A 12,748-nucleotide genomic window follows, 5' to 3' on the forward strand; every position below is an offset into this window, starting at 1 on the left:
TAGAATAATCAAGAAAGCTCCTGAGGAGGTATGAGTATGGATGCAGGTAGTTTGAGCCAGTGGTGTGCAGGATTTAAATAAATGGGAAATATAGGGAAGATGTTAGGTGGCGCACCATGGATGGAATGATTGTGGTGCTGTGTTGGTGGAGCTATCATCAGGGTGGATGATTTCACCTTTCTTGCTGCATCAAAAGATAAAAACTCGCTTCGTCTCAAGTAGCACAGACATATATATACTACCAACTGTAAAGTAGATAGCCAGTGGGAAGTTGCTGTATAACAAAGGGAGTTCAACTCGAGGATGGAAGATGCCTTAGAGGACTGGAACGGGGAGGGGGGGAGGGAGGGACTCGAGGGAGGGTGGGGGGGGAGTCAAGGGAGGGAGGGAATACGGGGATATGTGTATAAAAACAGATGACTGAACTTGGTGTACCCCCCAAAAAATAATAAATAAATAAATAAAATTAAAAAAAAAAGATAACTGGCAACAATTATAAATGTGTATTCATTTTATGATGACAAACTTTACAACTTGAACCCTTGGGTAACTCTTAGGTGTTTGGTTTGTTGGTTGGTTGCCTAGTTGTTTTCTTTTGGTTTGAATCAACTTATTCTTTTCCTGAGCTGCAGGAAATCCAGGTGTCCTTGCACTAACTCCTCACTTTAGGATCTTCTGTTTAGAGAGCGTGGTCGTGCCTCAGGGCAGTGCAGGAAGAGTTCAAACTCTCTGAAAGAAAAGCAGTGTCAGTCCTTCAGGTCTTAGTGTATGGTTTCTTCCCGTGCACTTGGTTTGCTCTTCCCCACTCAGCGTCCTTCAATATGTACTGGCAAATCTTAACAGTTTTTACCCTTGTTGATCTGCATAGCAGACCGCTACTAATTCCTAAGCTGCAAATTAAATGCTTGAGGCTGAACAGAGATCAGATTAAAAACTTCACACTTCATGGAGACCAGCTCAGCAGGAACAGTCAGATTCTTTAAGCCATCTTGAAGGAATGGAAACAGGCTGTTGTCTGCAAGCCCATTAAAGCAGAAGCTAGAGGAGCTGTAATGTGATATTAAAGCTAATTTCCTAGAGGCTGAGAGGTGCCTTGGACACAATAAATAATAATAATATTATACTGCCTTCTCAAAACATGCTTTATATACACATTAATATAACATTATTTAACAAGAAGAGTGTTGGCTATAATCTCAATGACATCTACCAGAGCTTTATGAAATGGAATTAATATTACAGTAGGATCATTTCCTAAGGGGCTTTAATACAGCAAGAGACTGTTTATACCAGAATGTAAATTGTCTTGAGATACAATTACTCATAATGCACTTCTGAGCTGTTCTTGTAATACATCTTGTTAGCAAAATCATTTCCCTTGGAAAATATAATATAAAACAATTGGCAGTTGGAAAGTCTAAAAATTTAACTTTTTTTGAAATGTATGAATTCATGAATTAAAAAATGTATTTTAAAAAGAAGGGACCAAAATGTAGCTATTTTAATTGACTATATATGGAGTTGGGAGCTCCTCTTCCCTATGCCTCGCTGACATACCTAGTAGGTATTGCAGTGATAAGACAAGATGGGATGGCGGCTAGAGTGAGATAATGTCAAGGAATATGAAGATACAGGAATGGAGATGAGTAGTATTTTAGTAGGAAAATCAACAGGACTTGGTACAATACCAACAGTTGGCAATGGGAGAGAAGGAATTCATACAAATTGATAAGATGACTCAAGGAAATAAAAGAAGAGAAGAGAAAAATTAATTTTGTAAATAACCTTGAATGACTCCAATTTATGTTTAGGTAGAGGAGGAGGAAACCGTAACGTTATTAATGAATATCTAGAGAGGCCACAATGAATTGTAAAGTATGTGTTGGCACAAAATTAAAGGAAGAGATTGTTTCAGGTTGATGAGAATTCTCAACAGTAATACATGTGGATAAAAGGTCAAGAAATGCAATTTTTAAGACTGCCTAAAAAATTCAGTAGTGAAGAGGCTCTTGCTGCCCTTGGTACAAACAGTTCCTCTAGGGCTCTGGTCCTAAGAATTACCAGAAACTTTGAGAGTCAAATCTTTCTCTGCAAGTGTCCACTAGTTTTCCATGGCTGGTCACCCTAACACAGGGGTTTATTAAAGATACTGGATGCTAGCACAGATGTTATGGTTTGCCTTGGGAGCATGGGGGTTGCATATAAAGCAAAAGAAAAAAAGAAATTCTGAAGTTCGTTGATAGTGAGTAGACCTAAGAATGAGACCAGATATGAGAAAGAATCCAGAGGCCATGAGCCAAGGAGGAGCCACGGGCTCGGAATATCAAGGCAGCTCAGAACAGAGTTTTTTTCGTAAACAAAAACATCAGTGGAACTTGGAGAATCAGGCAGATGGCTGAAACAACGTCAGTCATTCATTTCATTCTATATTTCCTTGAATCATCTCATCATCATATATGATTTTAATTTCTATTTATGGTTATAACACCCAGACTTATTCTTCCCACCTATATCTTGCTTTTGAGCTTCAAACCTGTATATCTAACTAGCCTAGAGGGTATCTCCTGTTAAATGTTCCCCAAACTCCAGAAATTCAACCTGCAAAATTCAAGTCTTAATCTGTCTCCTTCAAACCTGCTTCTCATTCCCCCATCTCAATTAATGTTATTTTAATTTATCTAGTTGGCCAGACAAGTAAACTAAAGGTCATGTTTCTTTCTCTTATATTATCAACTTCTAATCATATACCAAGTCTTGATTTTGTTTAATAAATACCCTTTGACACCATTCACTTATTTTCATCTTCCTTGACATTATCCCATTTTAGGCCACCATTATCTCCTTTCTGATATTTGTAATATCTGATTTCTTGTCTGCCTATCACCAGACCTGGTTCTTGACAATTCACCCTGTCTAAGGTAGGTAGAATGTTAATTTTAACATGCATGATTAATTTTGTCATTTTTCTTGTTAAAACTCTTTGAAGCCTTTCCAATGCTTTTAAAGTAAGTTCTAATTTTATTAATCCAATTTTAAGATTTACAATATGGACATTTTTATCTCTGCAGTATTTTTCTCACTGTCCTCCCCCTTGGTTCTAACTCTAGCCTCAGCATCCTTCTTTGTTTTCCTCAAACTCACTATGCTGCTTCCTACCTGGGGGTCTTTGAGTATCATCTACCCTCTACCTAAGTATTCTTATCTGTTTGAACCATGCTTCTGTGTTTTTCTTGGTTAACTTCAATTAGTTCTTTATTTTCTTGCTCAGAAGTTGCTTATTTTGGTATGCCTTGCAATTTTTTTCTTGATAGCAGGGTTAAAGGAACTGCTATATATAGTCCTTTAACAAGTGGTGGTGAGATGTGGGGGCAAGGGAAGCATTCTGTATTCCTATGATTAGGACTCAGTCTTTAAGGGAGCTCATGCCTTTGGGCTGTGAACTGCACAAGAGGTTCAGTGCTTCTCTCCCCACAAAAGTGGAACAGGATGGCTAGAGCAGCTGGAGTTGGGTATTTCCCTTCCCTTAGGTAAATTAAGCTCTGATAATATCCCAGCTGGTTGGGCTCTGGTTAACAAGTTTTCCCTCAGAATAGGCCTTGTTGAAAGAACGGGGTGCTCTGTTCTTTTCCTCTCCCCCTGCCAGAAGCTTGAAGCGATTTTTCTCAGATATTTACTGTGAGAATGTGGTTGAACTCCTGGAGGTAAATCTCACAACATTTTGGGGTCCCCATGACTGTGTCCCCCTGGAGTTTTTTAATTCTCATAGCTGTCCATCACTGAGCATCCAGCAGTTCATCAATTTCAGTTCCTGTTTCCTAGCCAGGCACCGGTTGCCATGGCGGTTTCTGCTCCTGAGTCTGCTCCAGTAAACCACAACTCCCTGTATTCACCTATCTGTCTCTCCAATCTCAGGGGCACAGACATTCCCTGGGTCCTTCTCTCTTTTAAAGATCCAAAAAGAGTTGTCAATTTTTCAGTCTGTTCAGCTTTTCACTTGTTTTTAGGATGGAGTGATGACTTCCAGGCTTCTTATATTACAGCACCAGAACTAAGAGGTTACTCATTCAGACAAATATTCTTTGTTTCCCCCAATTTTGATTTAGTTGCCTCACTATATGCATTCCTTCTGCCCCATAAACTTCCCCTCAGATTGTATTATAATTAGACTTATTTGCTTCTCTTCCACAGACATGAAGAATCTAGACTCATTCATCAATGTAGTCTCAGTATAGAACACAATAAGCAGAGATGTTCTCAGTAAATAGTATCGAATAACTAAGCAACTGAAAGATAAGAAACATTGTCTTGGGTTTAACAAAAGTCTAACAATACCTTAATCCATACTTGGTATTTCACAGCAGGCCTGCCATCATGCATCAATGCCACACCCAGTGTAGGCGTCCTTAACCAATGATGCTACTCTTCCATTCTCAATCCAAGTAGGACATTTTAATTCCTCTAAACATGCAGCCACTTCCAACCACCAGGATTTGCCATGTGGGATAAAATTTATTTTTCTCCTATGTCCCAGACTGTACAGACTAAATCTAAACTGTGACATCATGTTCTTAAGCCTCTCCTAGATTCATGGGGTTTTTGTGCTGTGTTGACACATTAATACTACTTTTTGGTAATTATAAAAAAAGCTGCTGCTGGCAAAAGTATGCAATTTTAGGTTCTAAAAAAGGCCAAGATTCTTTTTCCAATAAGGTTGGATGGCAAATTTTAGTATTTATGCTTAGTCTTGGTTGCTGAGACCCTTGGCAAATAATGGAATAAAACAGGTCATTAAAAACATTCGTTCAGCTACTTACCTGGCAGGGGAAATACCATGACCATGAAGGTGGTTTTCCCAGGGTGAGGCTCGTGCATTGCACTCAGGATGTGTTGACCCCTGCGATTTCCCCAAACGTGGGAAACTCGATTGCAAAGTTTGTGATAGTGGGGGACTGCGTTTGCGCTCTCCCCTGTTAACTTTTGTTTAAAAAGAATGGTCGTTGGTTGACTTTTGTAATTTGTACCTTTGTTTCCCAATGTCTTATTTAGGTTAACTTTTTTTTCCCCATCTTTATTGGAGTATAATTGCTTTACAGTATTGTGTTAGTTTCTGCTGTACAACAAAGTGAATCAGCTATATGTGTACATATATCCCCATATCCCCTCCCTCTTGAGCTTCCCTCACACCCTCCCTATCTCCCCCCACACCCCCAGGTCTTCACAAAGCATCTAGCTGATCTCCCTGTGCTCTGTAGCAGCTTCCCACTAGCTATCTATTTTACATTTGGTAGTGTATATATGTCAGTCCTACTCTCTCAATTTGTCCTAGCTTCCCCTTCACCCCCCCACCCCATGTTCTCAAGTCTTTTCTCTACATCTGCATCTCTATTCCTGCCCTGCCACTAGGTTCATCAGTACCATTTTTCTAGGTTCCATGTATATGCATTAGCATATGGTATTTGTTTATCTCTTTCTGATTTACTTCACTCTGTATGACAGACTCTAGGTCCATCCACCTCACTACAAATAACTCAATTTCATTCCTTTTTATGGCTGAGTAATATTCCATTGTATATATGTGCCACATCTTCTTTATCCATTCATCTGTTGATGGACATTTAGGTTGCTTCCATGTCCTGGTTATTGTAAATAATGGTGCAATGAACACTGTGGTGCACGTATCCTTCTGAATTATGGTATTCTCTGGGTATATGCCCAGACAATAGCAGTGGGATTGCTGGGTCATAGGTTAACTTTTATCAAGAGTTTTCCCTTTGTGTCTAGTATGTTTATCTTTCTCCCTCACCTTGTGTTTTTTACTGGCTATTCCCCAGAATAAAGAGAGTAGGGGTTTTCTTTTTTTGTTTTTCTTTCGTTTATCTTTTCTTTTTTGTCCTTTTGTCCATTGTTGGATTCCCTAACTCCAAAGAAAATGCCTTGAATATGGTAAATGAGGGCTCAATAAGAGGATGTTGAATGAGTGAGTACTGTGATTATAGTGCAGGATGGATAGCCTGGTCTCATTTATTCCTTTAAAGTTAAAAACATAACTGCGACTTCCCTGGTGGCGCAATGGTTAAGAATCTGCCTGCCAATTCAGGGGACATGGGTTTGATCCCTGGGCTGGGAAGATCGCGCGCGCATGATGCAGAATAACTAAGCCCGTGTGCCACAACTACTGAGCCTGTGCTCTAGACCCTGAGAGCCACAACTACTGGGTCCATGTGCCACAACTACTGAAGCCTGCGCATCTAGAGCCCGTGATCCACAACAAGAGAAGCCACCGCACTACAATGAAGAGTAGTCCCCACTCTCCACAACTAGAGAAAGCCCTTGCGCAGTAACGAAGACCCAACTTAGCCAAAAAAAAAAAAAAAAAAAAAGGAATGTGTTCATTACACACATTCATACTGCAGAGATGTATTAGTTATTTACTAGGTGTTTTAAACTGTGCTGTGGTTGCTATGGTGAATCAAGCGTTATCCTCACCTTTGAAGAACTCATAGTCTATCCAGCAAGAAAGTCATATGAGACTAATTACAATAACACATGATAAGGCATGTAAATGAGTAATGCATAAAGTCCTACTGGACAAAATAGGAAGAACCAGTTAATAGTGACAGGAACAAGAGGAAAGTTTTATGGAGTCACTGCTCCAAAAGGGAGATCTTAGTGCTTTTCTGCAGTCCTCTACCATGCCCCTCACCCAATCAGGCTCTTTTTCCCCTCAATGACTAGTTTCCTCTCCCTCTTTTTCTCCCCGCTTTAAAATGATGGCTTTAATTCCTATATCACTGGAAGTAAAAGTATCTACAAAAGAACATCCAGAAGTTCCCAATACCATTTTATCTACCTACTGCTCCAATGCTTTGTGATCTCCATCGGATCTCATTCCCTTCTACCATCCCCTGCCACACTCACTCCACACTCAGCACAGAGGCCTCCTTAGTATTCCTCCAACCAACAAGGCCTATATTCCTGCCTCAGGGCTTTTGCACTTGCTGTTTCCTCTGCCTCAAACTCTTTCTCCAGATGTCTGAAGAACTTGTTTTCCTGCATCATTAAGGTCACAGCTGAACCGCTACCTTATGTCTAAAAATCTGCCCTGGCTACCCTATATAAACTGCATCTTCTATCCACAGTTTTGTACTTCCCCAAATCTGCTTTATTTTTCTCTATACCTCTTACTCCTAATCACAGGCTACATTCTCTATCCTGTGTATTTTTTTCTATACCCCCAGTAAAAAATGAACTCCATGAGGGCAGAAATATTAACAGAATTGTTCACTGATATCTTTTCACTGCTTAGAACACAGGCTTTCATATATTAGGTACTCAATAAATTTTTTGAGTGAAAGAATGGTTTGAAGGAATAGGAGCTAGCACATAATTATGGTCAACAAATAATACTTACTGAAAAAATTAATAGAAGGAAAAGAAATTAATACTGGATAATTTCATACAGTGGAGAGAGAAAATCCAAAGATCATAATACAACCTTTAAGAGTAGGTCTTATACCTTATATCTTTGTCGCCCTGGCATCTACCATAATATCTGGTAAACAGTAGATATACACTGAATAAACGAATGAAAATTAAGTACTACTCATTAAATCCATTAAGTCCATTCAAGTCTGTCATATCATGCTTAAATATTTGATGATATGGGTCAATATTTTCAATAAATAATTTGTGGAAGAGGCATGTTGTGGAATTTCCTGTATAGTATGATTCCCATGTTTAAAAGAATATATTTAGGATACCTATAGGTATATGAAAGTAGAAGAATAATTTTTTAAAAAATGTGACAGTGGCTATGTCTAGGTTATGACACAAAGATGTCATATTTTATGCTTGTCATAATTTCTGTAATTCTTGTTCTTAAAGTAAAAATATAAAAATCACACAATGGTACAAAAATAGGAGTGGAAGAAGTAGGAAAGAGAAGGCAACAATTAGTGTTCTGGGGTTTAAGACTACGTTTTCCCATTAGTGCAGCTTTATGAAGCATCTGAACAGTCGGTATTTATGTGTGGTGCACAAAGGCTGAGCTGCCGTCAGCAGTTTTCAGAATGTCGCTTGAACTACCGTCAAGTACCAGGATAGTCATTCATCTTCATCAACTATTATTTGGAATCCCAATTCAATTTAAAAATATTTATTGAACTCTTAATATGGGCCAGGCACCCTGCCAGGCACCGGAGCCGCAAAGGCAAACAACACACAGTTCGTGACCCCGAGGCTTTCCATTTGGGCAAAAGGGAGACATTTAAAAACAAAAGCAAAACAAACAGGCAAGCAAGCAAAACCCACCAAATTCAGTGTGATAATTATAATGAAATCTGTGTGAGGGCAGGGACTAAGTCTGTCTTATCCCCTTTTCATTCTTTGCTCCATAGTGCCCAAAATGCAGAAGGCCATCAACAGCTATTTGTTCACATTTAAGTTAATGAATGAAAAGTGAAACTCTCAAAGTATTCTCAAGGTATGCGGTATTGTGAACCAGAATTCCTTCTTCAAATAAAATATTGGTTTCTCTTTCTTCTTAGAGGCAATTCCATGAATGCTAATAATTAGGTCTGGTGTAAATGAGCTGTTCTTAGATTTGAAAATTTCACTAAATGCATGCCTTATCCAGCAAGAATGGGAGAGTTAACTACAGATGGAAAACTTCTTCAAAGATTTGCATATAGCCCAGACATGGCCTTCCTTTCCATCTTAGTAGTGGAAATTAACTGGAGAGCTAAACATATAGACAATAAGTAAAGGGAAAAGAGCATGGATTCTTAGTCAGAACAACATGGATTTTACCCATAGCTCTTTAACATCTATCTGGGTAACCTAGAGTAAATTGATTAATCGCTCCGAGCTTGTTTCTTTATCTTTAAAAATGAAGGGTTAGCTATATCTCAGCATTATTGTGGAAGTTAAATAAATTAATGTGTGAAAATTTCCATGAAAATTAGAGATAATTAATATGGTGTATTAATTTTCTAGGGCTACCAAAACAATGCACCACAGATTAGGAGGATTAAACAGCAGAAATTTATTTTCTCATAATTCTGGAAACTAGAAGTCCAAGATCAAGGTGTTCATAGGGTTGGTTTCTTCTGAGGCCTCTCTTCGTGGCTTAGAGATGGATGTCTTCTCTCTGGGTCTTCATGTGTCTTTCCTCTGTGTTTATGTCCTTGTCCTATTCTCCTTCTCCATATTGGATTAGAGCTGACTCTAATGATCTGTCTTTTTCATTTTATATTTTATTTTATTTTATTTTATTTTAGCTGCATTGGGTCTTTGTTGCTCTGCACCGGCTCTCTCTAGTTGCAGCAAGTGGGGGCTACTCTTCATTGCCATGCGTGGGCTTCTCATTGCAGTGACTTCTCTTGTTGCTGGGCCGGGGTTCTAGGAGTGAGGGCTTCATTAGTTGTGGCATGTGGGCTCAGTAGTTGTGGCTCGAGGGCTCTAGAGCACAGGTTCAGTAGTTGTGGCTCATGGGCTTAGTTGCTCCTCGGGATATGGGATCCTCCCGGACTAGGGCTCAAACCCTTGTCCCCTGCATTGGCAGGTAGATTCTCAACCACTGTGCCAGCAGGGAAGCCCCTCTAATAATCTCTTTTTAACTTAATCACCTCCTTAAAGATCCTACCTCCAAGTACAGTGGCCTTCTGTGGTACGGGGGAATTAGGAGTTCAACATATGAAATCTGGGAGGGACACAATTCAGCCCACAACACATGAGTTTCCTTTCTAATTTCCTCCTTACTTTTTTCAGTAGAATTTTGATACTCTTGTTCATTGAAAGCTATTGGTAAATGAAAGACATCTCCCACCACCATCACAGAAGGTAAGCAAAGCTATGGGCACAGCTTAGCACAATGAAGTTTCTTCTTTGGGATCAATGTTTATTCCCAGATGTAGCATGGGTTTAATGTAGATACATTATGACATTTTAGACCTGATAGGAAATTTGAAGCTTTATAAGCTACTTAAAAATATTGTGTATGTTTATACACAAACTTTTAAATGGAAATGAATGGGAGCTCATGGGCTAGTTTCAGCTCATTTGACTACTCTTAAAACTTGATTCCCACTAACATGCTGTATAAACCAGAAACAGATGTAATGAAACTATGTATATAGATGCTCTCTGTTGCAGGACTTACTGATTGTCCTGGAGAGCTCAGACAGGTACAATATTACCAACATCATTTTATGTGCATAGTAAAATTGATATAAAGAGCAGCTCAATAGAAGAGATACAGTCTGCAGTGAAGAGTTTATAACACTTGTCATAATGGATCTGTCAGAAAAAAAATGTTTACAGTTCATTGCAGAATATAAAATGTTTGCTAAATCAGCAGTAAAAGTCGAAGCTCAGATAAATTTGCGGCAAGTGTAGCAACACAACACGGCATAACATAAATATACCCAGCAGGAGAGTAGGAGAAAAAAGCAGCAACAACTTAGTTCTGAGCAGGATTTGATTTATGTCATACATAAATATAAGGGGTATTATGAAGATTAGTGCACTAGGATGTTAACACAAATCAAGATGTCCTGTGCCAAGCGGGGTTGCTTGCACAACAATAAACAACTGGCAGTGCCAGGTAAGTTGCTGCAGCTTCTTTTGGAGCTCATTTCAAGCTGGGAAGTTTCTATTTGTGGGACAGTGATGTAATTATGAATAGTAAGTTAGGATATCCAACTGGAAACTCACCTGTGTGGACCATTGCCTGACCATTGATGCAACTCTTCCTAGATAGGGAATTGCTGGTTCTGAAATTTGAAAAGAAAAAAAAAAAAAAATGACTATCATGGAAAGGTTAACAATCTTTTAGGACACAGATCTTCTTTGGTGGAAAGAAGTTAGGAAATATATTTGAGTTTTGTCTCTGTCTATAAGGTAACAGGAGAAGGCCCTGGCAACCATGTTAGCTTTCTGTGACTGCCTACCGGTGACAGCTGTGTGGATCAGGAGTGATCACCAAACACAAGTTGGACAAATATGACTCCTTCTGCTAGAATTTGGAATTGCTTGTGAATGAGAGAGTCTCTGCATCATTAAATCTATTGTAATATGCTTGCTCCCATGTGACCCTGCACACCCTGCAGCCCACTGCTGGACTGGAACAAGGGTAGATACCCTCTGTTTCCAACTGCTGCTTCCAGATAGTTCTTCCTCCTACCTTTACACAAATTCTCACTACCCAGCCTTGTTGTCCTTACCTACATACTCATGGGTCACGCCTTAATTCTTTAAATGTTGTGGTTTTTGGTTCACGGTTTCATTCTCCAACTTTACACCATCATAACTGTTACTGGTTTTAATGTCCATCAGGATGAGAGTTCCATTCTTTTGGGCTATCCATTCCTGGCTTTCTCTGATTCAATTAATATGTCCTCTATTATATTAATCAGGTATTGCCAAAGTTATATCCTAGCTCAAGATACGACCTGGTAAATGCAGTCTCTCTGTGGTCTAAATTTTAGGCATCTCAAATTTAGACCATCACCTCTTACCTTTCTAAGTTACTCCTTGGAGCATCTGTCTAATAAATTTTCTACTTTGCTAGGATTTTCAGTCTTTTGATTTTTATCTCATTTGTAATGGCCCTCATTTCCCCTACCTTCTGTGTCCTCATTTTGATTCTTGAACAGTTTGGATTTCATGGTCCATCATTGCAATAACTCTTTGCACATACTCTCAGTTATCTTGCTCATTTCTCATTTGATATACTCACCTGACATAATTCTAACCTTGATTATCTCTAACTCTCTTCCCACAGCTTGACTAAACTTCACAACTGAACATGACTGGAGAAAAACGCAACCATTCTGCTCTTACTATAAAAGCTTGGCCACTATACTCAGGTGGACTCTCACTTCTGCGCACCAATACTAACTACATTTCTCTATCCATCCACTCTCCTACAATCCTAATTTACCTCTTTTCCTCTTTTGTTAAACATCCAACACCTTCTCTTCTCTCTTCCATCTCAGACATCTGTCTTGTGTTCTATTTCACTGAGAAAATAGATACCTAGAAGAGAATTTCCAAAAATTTCCACCCACTCACTTGCATCTTTGCCCACATGTTTCTTCCTTTCCTCTTGTTAAAATGGAAGATCTGTGTGCACTTCTCTCTGGGGTCAACATCCCCACTTGTGCATTGGTCCCATCCTCTCTAACCCACTTAAGAGTATCATTCCAGTAATTCTCCTTCTCTACTTCATTATTAATTTTCTCATCTTCCAGATCATTCTCCCAAGCCTGCATTATCTCTCACCTTAAACAACAGCAGCAACAACCAAAACCTCATTTGATTACTCTCTCTCCACCTACTGGTGCAATTCTCTGATTGTGCTTGTCTTACAGCAGAAATTATCTATACCTGATGTCCCTAATTCCCTTTTTCTCCCATTCTCTCTTGAGCCATCTCTAATCAATCTTTCCACACCACTTCACAAGACTGCTTTTGTAAATGTTGGCATTGTCCTTCTTGTGACTAAACCTAACAGTCCTCGTTCTAGTCATTTGGTTATTAGAATTTGATACAGTTGATTGCTATGTCCTTAATTTTTAAATCTTTATTCCATTGGCTTATAGAGCATGGGGGATTCTTGATTCTCTCCTATTTTACTGGCCTTTTTATCTGTGTTCTTTGCTAGTCCTCTTTTATTGCCTCAGCAACCAAAATTCTCAACTCTTCGACGTCTCTGCCTACACTCACTCTCTTTGAATCTCATTGTTCT

General features: G+C 39.1%; 1 non-coding gene across 1 annotated transcript; it reads left to right on the forward strand.

Annotated features, from left to right (window-relative positions):
- The first annotated feature begins 4,806 nt into the window (after positions 1-4,806).
- LOC130829579 (U1 spliceosomal RNA) lies at positions 4,807-4,970 on the forward strand. The gene has a single exon (XR_009047602.1). It is a non-coding gene; the product is annotated as a U1 spliceosomal RNA (small nuclear RNA).
- Positions 4,971-12,748: the final 7,778 nt, after the last annotated feature.

The sequence above is a fragment of the Hippopotamus amphibius genome, chromosome 9 (genome assembly GCF_030028045.1).
Source record: "Hippopotamus amphibius kiboko isolate mHipAmp2 chromosome 9, mHipAmp2.hap2, whole genome shotgun sequence".
NCBI lineage: Eukaryota > Metazoa > Chordata > Mammalia > Artiodactyla > Hippopotamidae > Hippopotamus > Hippopotamus amphibius.